This window comes from Lepeophtheirus salmonis, chromosome 7 (assembly GCF_016086655.4).
Source record: "Lepeophtheirus salmonis chromosome 7, UVic_Lsal_1.4, whole genome shotgun sequence".
Classification (NCBI taxonomy): domain Eukaryota; kingdom Metazoa; phylum Arthropoda; class Copepoda; order Siphonostomatoida; family Caligidae; genus Lepeophtheirus; species Lepeophtheirus salmonis.
The window spans coordinates 36,376,932-36,396,168 of NC_052137.2; the positions used below are offsets into that span (position 1 = coordinate 36,376,932).

The following is a 19,237-nucleotide window of genomic DNA, read 5'->3' on the forward strand; positions in this document are numbered from 1 at the left end:
CTTGGTTGAGATCCCTACTCACAGACTAACATCAACCAAAATATTTTGCCCACGAGGCCTCCGCTTTTGCCATTAATGCGCTTGTAAACTGTATTGGCCTCTTCCTTCATCATATCCTACATTGCAAAGTCATGGGGGTTAAGATCAAGTGAAGAAGGACCCAAAAGAGTTTCCCCCAAACGTGCTCAATGTTGCTTTTACACCCTTCTTGCACTTCATTGCAGTGTGGATTGTGGCCCATCCTGCTGTTGTTATATTTCTAACTTGGATAATGAAATCTCTACACATAATCTAGAGTTGGACCGGACTGATAGGACTACAGTCCCATCAGTCCGGTCTTGATTCATTTTTTCAGTCCTAGGACCGGTCCTTCTCGGGTTTGCAACATTTGAAATAACATAAAAATTTAACGTACTTCATTTCAGCTGTTGAAGTTTTATGGAAGCTTTTTTTTTTAAACACAGGACACCTGAAGTATTATACGTACTTGCAATCGTTTTTATTTGCTAAGAGTAAAGAAAATATAGAAATGGCTAGGCCCGTAGTACTGAAGGATCAACTAATTGTTCCTTAGGAGGACAAATGAATGGTGAAGAAGAAGACTGGATCAATTAGCAAAAAAACTCAAATGGGGGGGAAAAAGACTGATAAGGAATGAAAACCTAGGATCGAACCAACACAACATAATACTCTTATTTTAATAATATTAAAGGTTATGGTACACTAATTCTAAACCGCTCTGTATATACCTCTGATTAATTATAAGCTTCCAATTTCATATTTTATAAGTAGACTATTCCTTTACAAAACTTTGGTTGAGCATATCGAATTCAAATCGGAAAATCGATATATGGGGCAAAATATCCAATAACCTTATCGGTATTGGATAATTTTTTTTGAAAGTTCTATATTTGCTATTTTATATAATGTAATTAGAAAAATTAAAGAAATTGAAAAAAAAAAAAAAGTCTGGACAATTTTTGTTGTCAGAGAATTCTCAATACACTAAGTATTCCCATTTAGATGACTGAATGAATGCAGATATTTTGACTTATATAATTCTTAAAAAATTAGGTAAAAAATCCATGACTAAAGCATGTCAAGTTTTTCTCCTATAAAACTCGCACTCTAATCTTTTAAATTGTCATCTTGCTAACTTTAATAAACTGGGATATAATGGATGAATCTGTACTTGATAAATCAAATATTTTTATTCTAATTGTTTGTCTCTCCTCAGTCAACCTTTTTGATCAAGTAAATCATTAACCAATAGATTAAATATTGTATACGTAGGATACGAACTTGTTGACAAACAAACTAAAGCAATTATAACCATACACGAAACTAATGCTTTCATATAATCGTTAGTAAAATATCGAATTTCAAATTTTTTAATATCAGCTCTTGTTTAGTATGGGCAAACACTTATTATGAGAGATTATTTATATATATATCAAATTAAGTGTACTAAAATTAATTTCTTTATAAATTTGTGGCATTTTTAACTTAAAGAATAAATAGGTGTATTTCGATAGAAATAAGGGATGATTTTTATTTATTTCATAGGAGACCCTGCCAATAATTGGATAAGATCTATGGATGGACATAAGTTTATTCAAAGAAAAGATAAGCATATTGAGTTATTTGACTTTCAATGCATCGAAAAAAAAAAAATATATATATATATGTGAAAGGTTTTTTTAAACTACACTATCAGATACTCTCCCGGGGACAAAAGAAAACACCATATTCACAAAATATAGGGAAAACATTTTTGGCAAGGCATTGACCATTAAACTCTAAAAAAAATTATTTTTATATAAAAACTAACCTTACTTTAGAACGTTTGTCTTCTTAAATCTAATGATACGGATCAAATATAGGGAATTCAATGTTTTATTCACTCTAATTTACCATTAAAAATTATTTTGCTTATTCTTTTAAAACGCTAGTATATGCTTAATAGTAAACAGCTTCTCTCTTTTATTGGCTCAAGTAAACAACCCGCTAATTCAATAAAAAAAAATATTGGATGATTATATATATATATATATAAACCCGCCTTAATACATATATAATATTTAAATTCATTTAATATAGCATACCAATGTATACTTTAAACACTTTTAATGCACTTTTTAGAATATTAAAGCCTTACTTTCAAAAGTGGAAATTTATATGACGTATTAAAATGGTCAATCGGAAATCTCAGTGCAAAAATGGATTGAGAGACTTGAAATCTATCATTATACTTTAAAATGGAAACAAAATGAATCAAAGCCACTATTGGATGTTAGAGTGGATTTGTGTCATTTAGTAATTTCTTCATATGGTATTTACACATATCAAATACATAAATGTGTTAGCATTGTATGAACATAGGGTACTTTTCTCAAGTACTAACTATTAATATTTTGATCGATGATTTCATGTATTACAAAACCAGCTTTCTCTCAATCTAATTCCACATTAGTTCTTTTCAAAAACTATATATAATATATGTACATTAGGGTGAGTACTTTAGAGGGGTTTGATCATTTTTTTTCGAATTTTGAGAAAACTGACTATTTGGAAAAATTGTGGATTGATTTAAAAATAATTTGTAAAAAATATGGGTTTTTCCAATGAATATTAATGTGTTAAATTTGTGCAGTTTATTTTTCTTCCTTTTATTGATTTTTTATTAGAAAAACTATTGACTAAAGTAATTTCCTTCTCTGATAGTTCGCGGTAAAGACAAGGTTTTATTTTAAATACCAGACCAAGTTTTATGATTTATTCATCTCTACCTTGCAAATTTTGAGAAGTTAAGAGTAATTTATTTACAATTTTTCTATGAACAAAATTGTACAACATAACTGTCGAGAAAAACGATTTATAACTTCTCTTTGTATCGATGACAGAGTAAATCGTCTTCCTCCAGGCCCCATTCTGCCCCTCAATAACCTTTTTGGACAATCCCACGTGAAGGAGCACTGCAATCTTAATTTTCTTCTCGTAATGTGTGCTCATGGTGGTGACTAGGACAATGTTGTTCTTAGCAATCGACAGCTAATTATGTCTTCTATAAGATTGCACATAGGAAAGTTATAAAAAATTACTCTTAATCTCTCAAAATTTGATATATGCAAAATTTAAAATTTCAAGGTGAGGACTCTAAAATTAGAAAATTTTAAAAGCCGTTTTCACTTCTCCATATTTTCTTTTATGTCATTTTATTGCAACCTTTGAAAATTCAACAATTTTCTATACTTTTTATTCAATTTGTCCGCCTCAATTATTAATGATGGCTTCAATACAGGACGTAACAGGAGCACGGCTGCCCTTGATAAAGTCAAAGGACAAATTATTCAATTCCTCTGTGATCATGGCCTTCAGGGCACCGACATTCGTGTAGGAAGTCTTACTTGTCTTGCCCTCCAAGACGCAACAAATAGCGAAGTCTAGGGGGCTCACGTCAGGTGAGGACGAATACCAAAACTTTGCAGGCCAGATGGTTGATATTTTCTTTCTGCAGAAATACTACACATTCTTGTACGTGTGTTCCGGGGCGCCGTCTTGGGGAAACACATAGTTTTCTCTGGGGAACGTACTCTTCAACCATGGCAAGACATGGTACCTGAGGACCTTGTATTATATGCCTGTGTTGATTTTTAGGTTGGCATTGAAGAGGTAGGGAGGTATCCACTTGCGTCCACTTGTCAACTTGTGTACGGAGGAGATCTCAGATCCGTTGCCGTTTTTCTTGTTTCTCAAACATTTTTGATTGCACAAAAACAAAAAAACCCATCAAATTGTAGCTTTTTTCTTTCGAATGATGCCAAGTACCAAATTGTCAGACTTTTAGAACTGAGGCTAGACGGCCTTGAAGAGGACTCTAATTTTGAGTCATCATCCTGTATTTGAAACTCACCACTAGGGCCTTAATCTTTATTCTTTTCTATAAATTTTTGTTACCCCATATTGGCATTCCTAAATTTTCTGAGTGAAATTTTTTGAGTTTTGAAGATGTATAATAGGCAAAGTTCTTGGAAGAAACTGCGTGTACATGTATGATCGATGTTGTAACCCCTTATTATTTACTCAAAAATACCTTCAATCGACCTGAAATTTAGTATGGATTAGTTCGTTTTCATAGCATCCCAAATATCCCCATACCCCAATCATCCATTTCAAAATTGTGAATTTTCCACCCACTCTAATATTGTACATAAATACAAACGAATATTAACACTCAAATGTGTGTTAAAAATGTGTATACCTTCATAAAATATTGTACTTAGCCAAAAAAATAATACAAAATATATATCAAGATATAATATTTATTTTATATAAAACTATTTATAAGGTAATAATAAATCCATGCATTATATTAATCAATGGTGTTGAAAGGCAATGTCAATCAAGTTTGAAAGAATGTACGGCTAATCCAGTACTTTCAAGCTCTTTATTAAATAAAAGTAATAATTTTAATTTCGTAAAAAAAATCAGAATTCTTTATTTATCTTAATTCTTAGATAACTTTTTGTGTCCTGGGTTTTTCTTGAATATTCTAAAAGTTATTATCAATTATTATTCTTTTAAAATAATCTTTCAATTCGTTAGATAGATTTGCACAGATTAAGTATAAATAAACATTATAGTATTACGTTTATTCCATCTAAACTATGAGTAGGAATATAGTTTAAAATCCATATATATAAAAGATATTTCTTTCTCTAGGAGTGGCCTGGGAGCGAACCTACAATCATTCAGTTTGAAAGAATAATTTCTTCCAAGCGCGTTGTCTATGCGCTACGTTGATTCACATAATTAATTATTTTTGGCTTCTTTTTCATCGAAATTTTGCAAAATAACGAAGAATATTGCATTTTATTGCATTAGACTTGAATAAAGAAAGAATTAAAAGAGGTAAAAACTAAAAAAAAACCACAAACCCGTTTAACTTATTCGAAAATTTATTTAGTTTTTTTACTCAAAATATTCAAGGGTTAATATATTTTTTTGCATGGCGTAGACATAAGTACTATCAGTATTACAAATTAGTTAAATGTGACCCATAGAGTAGTCTATCGAGCCATAAGTAGAAGAAGACTATATTTTTCCTTCTGGTTTCTGATTGACTTAAAATTGTTAGTTGATATGATTCCTATTTTAAAGGTCTTCGAAGCGTTTTATTTAAATTTTTTGTGGGCTTCATTTAATTATGTGTTATAATTGACCAATAATTGCAATATATTTTTCATAATGGTAATGAATAATCTGTAGAGTATTGTAAAAATGGATCAGCTAAGGATAAAAAACCTCCAGGCTTTTTATCTTTGAGAATGTTAACCTTTCCTAGAAAACATATGGAATTACTGATCAACTGTTTGAATTGTATTCCAATCAAATGCTCAAAAGTTTACTCATATCGTTGTGGATCATGATTTTTCAAGAGAATATTAATTACTCCTTGACAAGTAGTAACAGATGATAGATAGATTCAATAGAGTTTTTTCTATAACAGTCATTTCAAAAAGCTTCGTGAAAAATATATTCTCCTTCCTACGAAAGTCAAGCTTACTTTTATTGAGCCATGATGACTTTCTAACTCCTAAATAAAGACAACGACAACAGACGTACATCTATCAAGACTTTCTCTTCATATAATTTCTAGGAATCTAAAAACTATATTTATCTGAGCCCTTTGATTCATTTTGCGATGAAAAGGAAATATCCATGTTATAATAATTTGTTGTAAATTTCTAAGTATTTTTGAATTACATAGATACTATTGATTCATAGTTCGTATCACATATACTATCATTTTTTTCTTTATAGAATGTGAATATTGATTTGATTTTGCCAATCAACAATTTTTGCATAATTAGGGAGACCAAAATACATTATAAAGTCTATTTCTTACTAAGTCTTTAAACCTCTTTATATCTTCAAATTAATTACTTTACCAAAATACTGCTCTAAAAAAGAAAATAATAATGTATTCATGCTACTCGAATATACCTCTGAATAGACAAATGTACCTAATTTCAAGACACATTTAACAACTCCCCTTCTTAATTAAATTGAATAAAAGTATAACGAGAGGATACAATTAATTGTTTATTACACTCAAAGAACTCATTTTGCAGCTAAATAGGGAAAAGGAATAAAAAAAACGCAGGTTGTACATTTTGTTAATGAATAAAAATAAATTTCAGAAACATAATTAAAATAAATAGAATCTAAAGAATAAAATATGTGGAATTATATACTTTTGCACTTAAGGATAACCTCCATTTTACGAGATGAATCAATTTTCTTGGAGGAAATGCTTTGGGGCACAAGATCTTCTTGTCTAGAAAGGACATCCTTATCCATTCTCTCAGCAGACGGTGAGGATATTCGTAGCCGGTCTACTCTCTGTATGACTTGTCTTTTGTTTAAAGGCATAGAAGTTACAGAAAAGAGAGGTGAAGAGATGTTCAAGCTCTTGGGCTCTTGGGAATGTGACCGCTTGATTTCCTTCTTGGGGCTGATACCTTTTAAAATGTGGAGATGATCAGTATTAATTGTATAAATAATAAATATTTTTTTGTAAAAGTATTTGGATCATTTCATTTCAAATTGACAAAAAAAAAACACCAAAAGTTAATATCACTCGAACATCGCGCTGAATTGTATCATTTTTTGGTAGAATAGCTCTTATTTATGTGAGAAAATAAATTGTTTCCATTTTAAACAAGCAAATATCCTATATTTTTCTTTCTTAGCCATTAGGCGTGGCTTTTTTTCATATATTGTTGAAAGCCAGCATGTAATTATATGTTGAGTAAAAAACATATGGAATAAAAGAAAATAAAGATATAGAATACAGAAAAACAATACGATCGTAGTTAAATTACAGAACTTAATTGAAAATATATTTGTGATAAAATACTCACCAAACAAATAGGATAATTATCAATGTAAGAAAAAAAAAATAACATTACTATTCTAGTCAAGACGGAGTATCACTAAATTAAAACTACAATTGGTCAATATCACCCTTAAAGAATTTTGCATTGTATATATGTATAATATAATTAGAGGTGTATAAAACATGTCCTAGAAAGTGGATGCAGCTTTTTCTAGTTTGTAATTTGAACAAAAAAATATTTTCAAAAGCTGTCATCATAATTGTTTAATTCTTGAGGATATACAATCTAAGTATAAAGTAATTACTAATGTGTGCATTCATGAAAGACGAGGAGTGGCAAAGAAGCTTTACTCGGGAGTCATTACTGTAAGCCTTTGTTGGATAATTAAGGATCGACATCAGAGTAACTCCCTCCTATATGTCCTCGATATAAACAGAGTAGGATTTGTATTTATTTCCTTCCTCTCACAGCTGTTATGAATACGTTATGACAGCTAAGCTGCTCTCTTACCAAAAATTCTTCAAATTGTCACAATGACCAGGTTCATTTTCTGTTTATTATATATTTACATACCGGGAACACGGTACTTAGGATAACTGACTGAGGGAAATTGCCCATGGCAGATTGCCCTGGAGAAAATTGCCCGTAATTTGTTCAAACTGCATGATGAATAATAATATACAGGGTGTCCACGATAAATTGGAAATACTTTAAACTTCATCCAGATCCATAATGTGGATATTCGGGGTTAAATCATACTAATATAAAAGGTTGCGTGAACAATACATTATAACTTCCACCACAACTGTTTTGACAACAAACAATAGTCATCATGGAACAAGCAAGGAGAGATGCCATCCTCGAACTGGCTCGTGCAGGAAACAAGCCCTCTGCTATCTACAAGCTTCTTAACTACCCCAAGACCACGGTGTAGCGGGTCTTCAATGCCTGGGAGGTTGAGGGGAAGGTCTGCAACAAGGCCCACAGCATGAGAAGTGGCCGAATCCGCACTCCCCGCTTCCTTGAAGGCCTCCGGAAGTCCATCAAGGCTTCGTCGGGGACTTCCTTGTCCAGGACCGTGGAGTGAGCAAACAGCTGGTCTCCAAGGCTGTGAATGAGGACCTCAGGTACAGGTCATACCGAATGGCCAAACAACACATCCTCACGGCATCCATGAAGGCCACCTGTCTCACCAACGGTAAGCGTCTCCTAGATGACCTGAAGAGCCATGGAGGAAGAATCATTTTCTTCTCCGACGAGAAGAACTGGACTGTCGACAGAAGCTACACCGTACAGAATGACAGGTGGCTTGCCAAGGAGAGAGAAGAGGTCCCTGCAGTCTTCACCACAAAGTTCCCGGCTTCCATGATGACCCTGGGTGTCATCTGCAGCACCGGTGAGGTGATGCCTCTTTTTTTCTTCAATCCCAAGGAAAAGGTTAACGCGATAAGGTAATGCGAAGTCATGGAGGAGTTTGTCATCCCCTGGATGAAGGATACGGCCGCTGGGAGGGAGTTGATATAACAACAAGACTCAGCGCCCGCACACATCGCCATGAGGACCACTAACGTCTTCAACTCCCAGGACATCACTTTCTGGGATCGCAACACCTGGCCCTCCAACTCACCCGACCTCAATCCGTGTGATTACTACTGGTAGGGAAAGTTGGAGAGGGAGGTGTGCAAGGTCAGCCACAAGAGCATCGCGGCCCTGAAGGGCTCCATTACGAGGGAGTGGAATGCTGTCGATTCCGCGGAAGTCATCAGGGCATGCAAATCCTTTAGGGGAAGGATGGAGGAGATGGTGAGTGCTGAGGGAGGATATGTTGAATAAATTTATTGTGTAATATCATGTCTAACTTTTTCATCATAACAAATACACTCCAAAGTCCATTTTTATCAAGTAGGTTGAATTTTAAGATAGTTCCAATTTATCGTGGACACCCTGTAATATAATATTATTGTAGCACCATTTCCTTGCAATTTTTAAATTCAATCAAATCTTCAAAGAAATGGAGAAAGGGAATTGTTAAGAAGGGAGCGGGATAAATAGCTTAGGGCTTCTTAAAATATGGTGGAATACCCTTCACCCTCGGCTTGTCCCTGGTGTTGCTAAAAACCACTGCTAATTCATCCGGTATATCCATGAAACATCTTTAATACATAAAAAATGTTTCAAGCCCCTGGGCTGCGCAGAGTACTTGTGGTTACCCCTGGATCTTTAAAACCAAACCCCAATTCATCCAATATATTCAAGGAATCCCTCTAATACAAAAAAAAGTTCAAAACCCTATGGTTTCGCGGGGTACTTGGGGGTACCCCTGGATCCTTAAAAACCACCCCCAAAATTCACCCTGTTTTCAGCCATACATGAAGAGGCCCTAAGCTATTTATCCTCCTCCTCTCCTCCTCCTATATTGCAATTATATTATTCAAACTTAAAGGTACTTCCTTTGGGAGATGGAACAAACAAATATGTTCAGATATTTGTCATAAATAATATTAAGGTAATTTATAATGTGTTATCATTCATCATGAAGTTTGAACAAAATTTTCCTCGATAGCAATTTTCTCCAGGAAAGTTTTCCGCTCACGCAGGGGAACATATATTATGCCTCCCGCATTATGATAATTTGTTATCTTCTGTGATAAGGGCGGCGTTTATTGATTTTGTTCCATCTCTCTCTCTAAAAAAAATAATATATATATAGCTGCAAAATCACTTCTTTTTAGAAAATAAAAGTTTAGTTTAGTGATGGTGTAAGGGCAAATATCAACCCTTCGTGAGAGATGAAAACTTTAGTGGGTCCCATTTCTAAGCTTTGGAATGGACTTTTACCTAGATTCCTTACCCTTCCCATTTACACATACATAATATATATTGTAGTTTTAAAACTTTTAAAAGTAAACTCTTCAAATGTTGTTGTCAAACATTGAAAAATAAGAGAAACTGTTCAAAAATTAACTCAACATTCATTTTGTAAATTTAAAAAAAAAAATCTTTTTTCAATTTTGTATTCAGCATATACAAATTTGATGAGCTATGAAAAAAATTAGCAAAGTTCGAATGTAATGCATATTTTTATAGATCAATTTCTCCGTATATGGATAAAAAGTTTGATCATTTTAATGGGAAACTAGAATGGGTACTTGGTAGTGTAAAACCTACAACTATTGTTATTTTTCCTAGGTTTTATCTTTTTGTGGATTGGATGACCTTTATTGAACCTACAGGGTGCAGAAGCAAATTTTTCAAGTTAACAAAAACAAAAAAATATTGGTTCAAACACTCAAAATTTTATTAACTGATTTAGAAATATATATTTATCTCAGAGGCTACATCTTATACAATATGGTCTTCATTAAAATCAATGACAACCTCAATACGGTGACTAAAGAAGATGCAAGCTTTGCCAATTTTGTCCTTAGGGTGGTTGGCCCAGATCTTTGAGATGACAAGTCATCACTATTTCGGTGCAGGATTCATTTGGGATGCCCTCGATGGCACCCCACAAAAAGTAATCAAGGGGATTCAAGTCATGTATATATGAAATCAACAATGTTTTGGGAGCAGAATTCCAATTCCTGGAACTCTGGGCGTGCCTATACAAATGTTTTTGGCATCCAGGATATTGCAGACGGTCCTCACATCACCCCAACGATGGCAACATTGTCTTTTTGTGCTACACTTCGTAAATCAAACAAAGTTTGATTTTCGAGGCCTTTTTGCCTCCTGCTCACTCATTTGATGGTCAATTCAAAACCAAAACTGCATCAAAACAGGATTATTTGTGATGAAATCACATAATTTAAAAACAAAATACAAAAATCTTAATAAAAAAATACATTAGAATGTGATTAAGTCGACACGGAAATTTGGCTCCAACACTTTATACATAAGGACACGAATTTGAGCTCTCTACCTCAATATGTTCAAAATTCATGGTTGATTATGTATTTTCAACGTTATGTGCTACCTTAAACTTTGACCTTGACCTTGCAAAATTTAATAGCCTCTTACTGTGTCTGTATATATTCTTAGTTGATTATATCAATTTTGAACATTGGTTTGTAACGTAAAATTTTTTTTATCGAGGAGTAACAACAAAGATCATTTATTTTTACAAACTTCTATATCTTGAGTTAACATAAAAATCCATGAGTATAGATTAAATGTAATTTGACTATAATATTTATACATTTTTTTGTTAAAAAATGTGTTCTCTTTTTGCTTTTCCAACAACACAAAGCAAAGTAATTATTGATAATACCTATGTATTATATACAAATAAAAACCCTTTTATCTTATTGTAAATCCTTCATTAGATGCTAAAATCAAACTAAATCCCTCTATTCTCCTTCTTTTTTTTCATTCCGCTCTGAAATGTATCGTAATCCTTTGAAGGTCAAACTTATCTTGAACTATGTTTGTAGATTTGCTGTATGATGTAAAGATTGTGTTTTTGAAGGGGGGTATTTTAAGGTAATGTAAGGGCTTACAAAGACTTCATCTAAAGGTTTTTTGTTATAAATTTATTCCCAAGGTTCTCAATGATATAGGAATATACTGTGTTAACAAAGTTTGGAGTGTTTTTAAAATGAAAATTTATGAGGTTTCGTAGGCTTTTTTTTTTTTTTTTTTTTGAAAAATACGATTAGGTCATTATGGCACGATAGTTTTAGAAGTGAAATCAGCTGTTTAGGTCAGATAAAATACTCTTAATGGGGAAATGGAATCCAAAAGAAAGGAATTTGCCATTATAGCCCAAACAAGTCACACCAACATCATGAAAATACTCTCAGTCAGGAATCAGACGGATCTGGAGAGTCAGGAACCAACTTGAAGCTGGAGATAACATTGAAGACAAAGCTCAAAGTGGTCAATTAACCAAAGTAACTCCGAAAGCTGCTCAAGAGGCTTTTGAAGCCAATCCAAGAATAGAAATGACTGAGCTACTCAAGAAAAAAAACCATTGTCAAGTCCACATGTCAAGAAACGTATAAAATTGCTGGTGGTAAGTCCCTAAGGCTTCACAAAAAACTGCCCGTCTTCAGCACTATAAATGCATCCTGAATGGGCTTAAACATCATGGAAAGAGGGTCATTTTCTACATTGATGAAAAAACCTTCACTGTTGATTCTATTATTAACAAGCAAAATGATAAATATAAAACCCTTGATAAATCCTGGGAAAACGGGGTCCTGTCAGAGAAAATCATTTCTTGACCCTTCAAATCGTCTGGTTGCTGACTGTGAGTATGTTCATAAAACAGCAACCTCCAATGTATTTTCCATTTAAAGAGTATTTAATTTGAACTAAACAGCTAACCTCACTTCTAAAACTATCACACCAAAAAGTTCTAACCGGATGTATATTAAAAAAAAAATATATGCATAGATAAACTCTTAAATTTCCATTTGAATAACATTCCAAGACTTTTTGGACAACCAGTAGATGATGATGAGAGCATCAGAAAAAAACAACAACTCCTGAACAAAAAATAAAAAATTCTTCAAAAGGAATTACATATTTTAATGACATACTCATTTAAAGACATTTAAAAAAGCTTTCGAATGTGTGTTTTTAATATGAATAGTAGTTAAGTTCTAATATTAGAAAAAGAAAAATCTCTCTGGATTTTAGAAAATACATAGCTCATTTAAATTGAATTATATAAAAAAGAGACTTCTTTTGACTTCATATTGGAATAAATTAATGTAATGAAGATGGTTAATGGGGTTTCTTTGAGGATATTTAAGAGCTTTAATGTTGAGATGAATTGAGTACATGTAGGAAAGTGGGTTGTTCTCATTTCTCCTACATAAGCTATGTGGAATTAATATATAATAACACATCAAATCGTTATTTAAAATATAAAAATCAAGAAGTATATACTTTCCATCTGTATGATTTTTTTATAGCCAGGGAAATCTATATACAGGTTGTAGCAACATAATTTCCTTTTTTACAATGTGTGGCAAACAGAAATTAGGTTTGTGGTGGGCATTGTTTTTTCTTGAGGATATATTCTAAAGTTTTCTTGGAAATACAGTCCATTGCCATCATACCTTGGGGTAGGGAGGAATGTGCGTTATACAATTAAACTTACTAAAATTTAAGTCTGGATTTTTTATTGGTGAAATTTATAAAAATCAGTTAATGGCTTCAATTTTCAACATACGAACAAAAAACGATTTTTTCAGTTCATTTTCATAATTTGAAATTTGCAAAATTATTTAAAACTCAACTGATAATAATTTTCGAGAGCTAAACTTTATAACATCATAATCAATATTGTACAAGAGTTCTAAATTGCTCCAATTTATTCAAATCAAATAGATGGAACCGGATTTGTTCTGGGAAAACCAACATTTTTAAGACCTTTGCAGAATTGCCAAGAATCTATTATTTAATCAACTAATAATCCACAAATATGAGATAAAAAATATTATTGATTATATTTTGCATCTTTTCATAAAAAAATAGTTATCTCTTTAAGACATCTCGAGTTTAAGTAATTTAAACAAAAAAAATTATATTATTTTAATTTAGGCTCTAACTTTGGTTGAAACATTACTTTCGTTCTATTGATGGAGTTTCATATATTTCTTCAAGCCTGAACTAAGATCATGAGTATGAATAAAGTATCCCTAGTCTATGAGTCCTTTCAAAGTAGAGTCATGATCCCGGATCCGTTACTCTTTATAAACAATATTCCTCCTTTATTTCCACATTACGTTCCACATTCCACTGCAAAAAAAAACCACTCTTCAAATTGGCAGGGTTACCATTTTTATTTCGGGCTTATTAAAAAAATAAACCGAAAATCAAAATGGTAACCCTGCCAATTTGAAGAATGTTTTTTTGAGGAGAGCAGCTTATTTGTCTTGACGTTTCATTAGAGCAGGTATAATCAATTGTGACGAGAGAATGAAAGAAATAAACAAGGACATTGACAAGAAGTACTCCGATGTCGATCCTCAATTCTACTCCGAGTTCAACAAGGACATACAATTATAACTCTGCAACAAGTCCTCAAGCCACTCTCCGTCTTTTATGAGCACACACGAATTTTAAATTAAGTTTTGAATATAATTGAATGCAGTAGAAAAGAAAATTGACTATTCAGGAGTTAAATATTAATGAAAATGGCTAAGGAAAGAAAAAATAATTCTCCAGATTACCAGTTAAAAAAAAAAAAAAAAAATACCTGACGACTTAAAAAATACCCTAGATTTTTAGTATAGTACCACACAGGTGGTAAGCATGAAAAAATACAGAGTAAACATTTTATGTCACCTACAACTTATGTATGATAATACATTATCGATTATCTACTCATCTTGTTCTCATGTTTTTTTTTAATATCAAACATACCTATATATTTTTTATCTGAAATTTATCTGAATATTGAAACCTTATATACGAATAAGTAATTAAGTTTTTGAGTTACTTGGATTTTAATTTTGAAATGTTTTAATACTTTATGGGGAATAAAAAGCTTTTAGGTAATTTTAGGTAATATAAAAAATTAGATATATGTTTGACAATAAACTTATTTATTTTCAATAAAAATGGTAATTTCGGAGATGTGCTTGTATTTTATGTTAGACGATCCAATTCAGAAAAAAAATATATAAAATACCACAGAAAAAAAACCTTAACTTGAAAGAGTTTTGCTCAGTGATGAATAAATCTTGGGCTCTTTAAGCTTCTGAAATATAGAAAAAACTGCATTTTCTATTATTTTCAATGTGAAATTGATGTAGCTTAGGGTCATTCTATCTTTTCTTTAAAATTACATTTATGAAATCTACGTGAAAAAAAAACAGTAAAAAAACACTACGGATTTCTACATTAATGGTAATTTCCAAGATGTGCTTATATTTTGTGCGTATACGAAAATGCCACAGAAAAAAAAAATATAATAATTTGAAAGAGTTTTTTTCAGTGCTGAATGAATCTTCGGGTCTTTAAGCTTTTGAGTAATTCATTTTTCATTTTTAAAGAGTATTTTCTTCTAATACCCCCCTACATTTATATTTTTTGACTAATTGTTATCCATTTCTATCAGCAAATTATTGTGATTAATGATTTACAGGCGCTGCAATTTTTTTTTTTTTTTTTTTTTTGCAATTAAAAATCCTCATCAGGTTCAAATTAAGTCTCATAAAAAAAATAAAGGGTTTTAAATTAGATTCAACATTACTGGATATATTCAATCATATCAGAAATTTAAATACAAAGTCTATTATCAGTATAAATATGGCCATTAAATATTGCTTTCATAATGTTTAAAAAAAGACGGAAAGGTTTTTTTTTATGATTTATGTTCAAGATTGTTTTTTGTGCTAACACACCAGATTTCTATGTGAACCAATGAATGACAATTTTATAAAAATGACGTCAATTACTGATGACATAATTGTGCAACCTTTCATTGTTTATTTTTTAGCATCCTGTTCTGCTCTCAATTTTATAGAAAAAATAAGGTGAAATGATATTCGTTATCCATAAAATTAGTTCTTACTTTCAAAACTATGATTTGAGATGGTCTTATCTTCAAACTCAATCCGTCTTCTGGTCCAGGTCAAATATGATGATGGGACATGGAACAAAGATAAGAAGAAATATGATATAAGAGAAGTGTCATAATGGATGCATGGTTGGTGTAAATTCTACAATATATGTTCATTGCTCACATTACCCATCACTACTTAGAGGTGACAACAAATATTCGGTGTGTGTTTATGTCATTATTTACAGAGTCTAATATATCATAATTTATCAAAGACATTTTTTTTCATAATAATATATAATAGGGTTTTTTCCCTTCTTCTTCATTTTGTCACCCAAAGAAGAAGAAGAGAAGCAAAAAACCCTTTTTCATATCGTTATGATGGAACAAATGTCCTTTACCATAAGATAACAACGTCAAATTCCGACACTCTAATATATATATATATACATAGACATACATATTTTAAAGGAAAATACACGATTTATAGTCTATGGTGAAAGACTTTATTACATCCATGATATACTTATTAAATAATATTAATACCTGGAAAAAAAAACCACATATAAAATAAATAATGTCTCCTATTCAAGCAATATTTCGATCTATCATAATTAATTTTTATATAAAAAAAGTAAGAAAAAGTACTAACTTTTTCAAGAGTTTGTCATAAACATCAAACAAATATCATTTTAAAGGTAGTTTGCCAATTCTTCATTTAATAGCTGATAATTAATTAATCATAGATTAAAATCTAGCTAAATCGAGTTCAAAGAATCAATGTTCCTTTAAATGGTCAGATGGAGTTACACTAATTAAGTATAAGTACATAATTATAGTATTGCTAGAGTTGACGTTTTTGGTGAGGAAAAAAAGAGGACGAGAAGAAGGACGGAGCAAGATATATCAGCTATCTGTTATATGAATTTTTGAATTACTACTATAAAGAGGAGCCACTTCTACATTTAGAATGCTATTTGTGTAGGGAAAATATTATAATTATATTTAAATTTACATATATTTAATTCATTATGCATTTTTTACAACAATTTACACCAAAGATTGGCTATAATGATTACTTCAGAAGGATAATTTAACACCAACAGAACCCCTATAGAAAAAGAACAAAACTAAAAAAAGAGCACACTCAACAACCCTTTTTCCTTTTCCATTTTCTAAATTTAGTTTTTACTACCAAATATATCAACTCTAAGTATTACAATTACTCCATCGGACCTAGGATTTGGTATACATGATGTATATTTCATTCTCTAGGAGTGACCGTGAATCGAACCTACTCAAATGAAGTTGAAAAAAATAACTTCTCCTGAGCGCCATTTGTTCCATCTTGCTGTTTTTATACTTATATATTCCGGAAATTGACAGAAAATGTTCAACGTTGTGATGAAAAATTTAGTGGTGTCCCTAAATGATCCATTAAGGGCCATCGCGTTATACCAGTAGAAAGAGGGTCAAACTTCAACTTAACTAATGATTGTTCATCAAACATTTTGTTGTAAATAAATCTGTTTTTTAAATTAAACATATTGATAAAAATATGTATTTGATAGTATTCCGGTTCAAATGAAAATTTAGAATATAATTTTTCGTCAGCTGTCAATTTATTTACTAATTTTCACTTATCAGTGATCTTAAATTTAATTGGTTGAACACAAATTACCTTTTGTTAAGCAGTCTTTTTCTAAATTTTTTTAAATGTTCCTTTAATTGGTGAGATTGAGATGTACTGACTATGTATAAGTAACCATTATAGTATTACAATTACTCTATCTGGCATGGGCATTGTCTTTAAAGTACATTTATATATAGTATATTTCCTTCTATAGGAACGACAGAGGCGCGAACCTACGCATATTCAGTTCAAAGGAATAATTTCTCCCGAGCGCAATTTCCTTTCCAATCTCAATCTCCTCACTATAAAAGAAGAAATGTCTAATAATTGAGAATAATTAGCCGATGTATTGTGTCTTGTTTTAATCCAAATTTTTGAGAGACACTGCATCAAAGTCATCTCGTGATACTCCCACAGCTAAAGAGAAGGAAAGTTGTTTGTCTGTTCTTAGTCTGAGATTGTTGGAAGGAAAAAAAAATCAATAAAACAAAACTACTCCTCCTATTTTCCTGTCTCTCAGGCATTTAAGCGGGATGGAATCTACATCCTCAAAAATTCTGAGAGTGGTTTCATTAAGAGCTCACTATTTGTAAGTAATACAAACAGTCCTAGAAGAATAACCTACCAACATATGAATTTAGAAGACGTTGCTGTAATTGCAAGGGATACTTTATGTCTGAATCTAATGGATTTTAGATCTGTCTCCTGAAATATAACCCTGAAATAATTCTAATCCCTCAGTCTTCTGGGTAAAATAATTTGTTCTCTCTCACAGCAGGGTTAAAAGACAAAGAAGGCAATCCCTTCAATCAAAAATAGAGTGTCGAGATTTTACTGACGTAATGCAAAGAGACAGAAACTTCAATATTAGATGGAAGAAGGCCTGGGGCACGGTATCTTAAGATAAAGTTGCTTATCTTTTAGCTCTTTTTTTCAATTTGAATGAATTAAAGTAGCTGAGCATAAGCCTAAAGAGATAATGGAGCTTAGAAGTTCCTCAATTTTGAAACAATTTCCCCATCTTCAAAAACAACTGAGCTTTTCATTAAATGTCTTAGTTAAGGGCTCACCTAAAAACCTTCCAACATTCCTTCCTATAAACAGTAGAATCTTTCATATGGAATTTGCAAATGCCATCAAGTAATGTTCCATTGGCTTTAATTTTGGACATGACAAGACGAAGTATAATCAAGAGGGGAAAGGTTACAAAGATTAAACAAGATAGATTTAAAAAAAGAGTTCAAACTAATGAATATAATTAATTCATGGAAAATATCCCCAATGAAGAAATAATCAATGGAAAGACTGAAGACCAAAATAATGTAGAAAAAGGAATAGAAAATGGGAACGATACTCAAATCAGTGTATGCGAAGAGAATGTTAAGACCAATAACACAGAGATAGAATTAGTTTCAAACTATCATCACCATGAAAAAATCAAGGTTGGTGAGACTCTAACTGAGGGGAGATGTAACAACAATGTGCAAAGGAAAAGAGAGCAAAGTAACGAGGAAGAAAAAAAAAGTTAATAACACCGAGTTGAGTAGTATTAATCAGGGGTAAGACAAAACATTTACATGCAAAAACTATGAAAAAAGATAAATCTATAAAATAGATAAAATCCATAGCTGCCCACATAAAATCAGTTTTTTTGATTTTTTTTTAAAAATCCACAGTTATAGACAAATTACTAGTTTAAAAAAAAAAAAAATTCAAAAATCACAAGCTGCTCTTAAAAAATTTATTTAAAAAAAATTCCAAATTTACTGATATTCACTAAAAATTATTTTTTTTTGGAAAAAAAATTCAAAAATCCAAAGCTGTTTACAAAAATTAAATTTTCATATGATTTTGAAATTTTGAAGAAAGTCAAAAAGAAGGAACGAGGTTGTTGAACTTGTAAGTAGTCCAAAGAAATAAATTAATTAACTCATATGATATAAATAAATTTAAAAAAATCACAAATATTCGAAGAACGGCTTCTCTATGGAGTTCAATGCCTTAAATATTGATACAATGCAAGAAATGACTAACTTTCTATGGAGTCTGTGAAAAAGAAAAGAACAATGGAGTAGCAACTATTAAGGATTTTAAATATGTAATGTAATTATAATTTTTGTAATGATATAGTTAGAAACTCATAGATGAACCTCTTTCGACTGACACCAGATTGAGTTCTGGTGT

General features: G+C 31.5%; 1 long non-coding RNA gene across 1 annotated transcript in view; it reads right to left on the minus strand.

Moving 5' to 3' along the window:
- Positions 1-6,092: 6,092 nt before the first annotated feature.
- Positions 6,093-19,237, minus strand: part of LOC121121852 (uncharacterized) — a 33,060-nt gene continuing 19,915 nt past the window's right edge. The window contains exons 2-3 of the long non-coding RNA XR_005865598.2: positions 15,433-15,482; positions 6,093-6,524 (exon numbers count right to left, since the gene is read on the minus strand). This is a non-coding gene — a long non-coding RNA (uncharacterized lncRNA). The remainder of the gene's footprint in view (positions 6,525-15,432; positions 15,483-19,237) is intronic.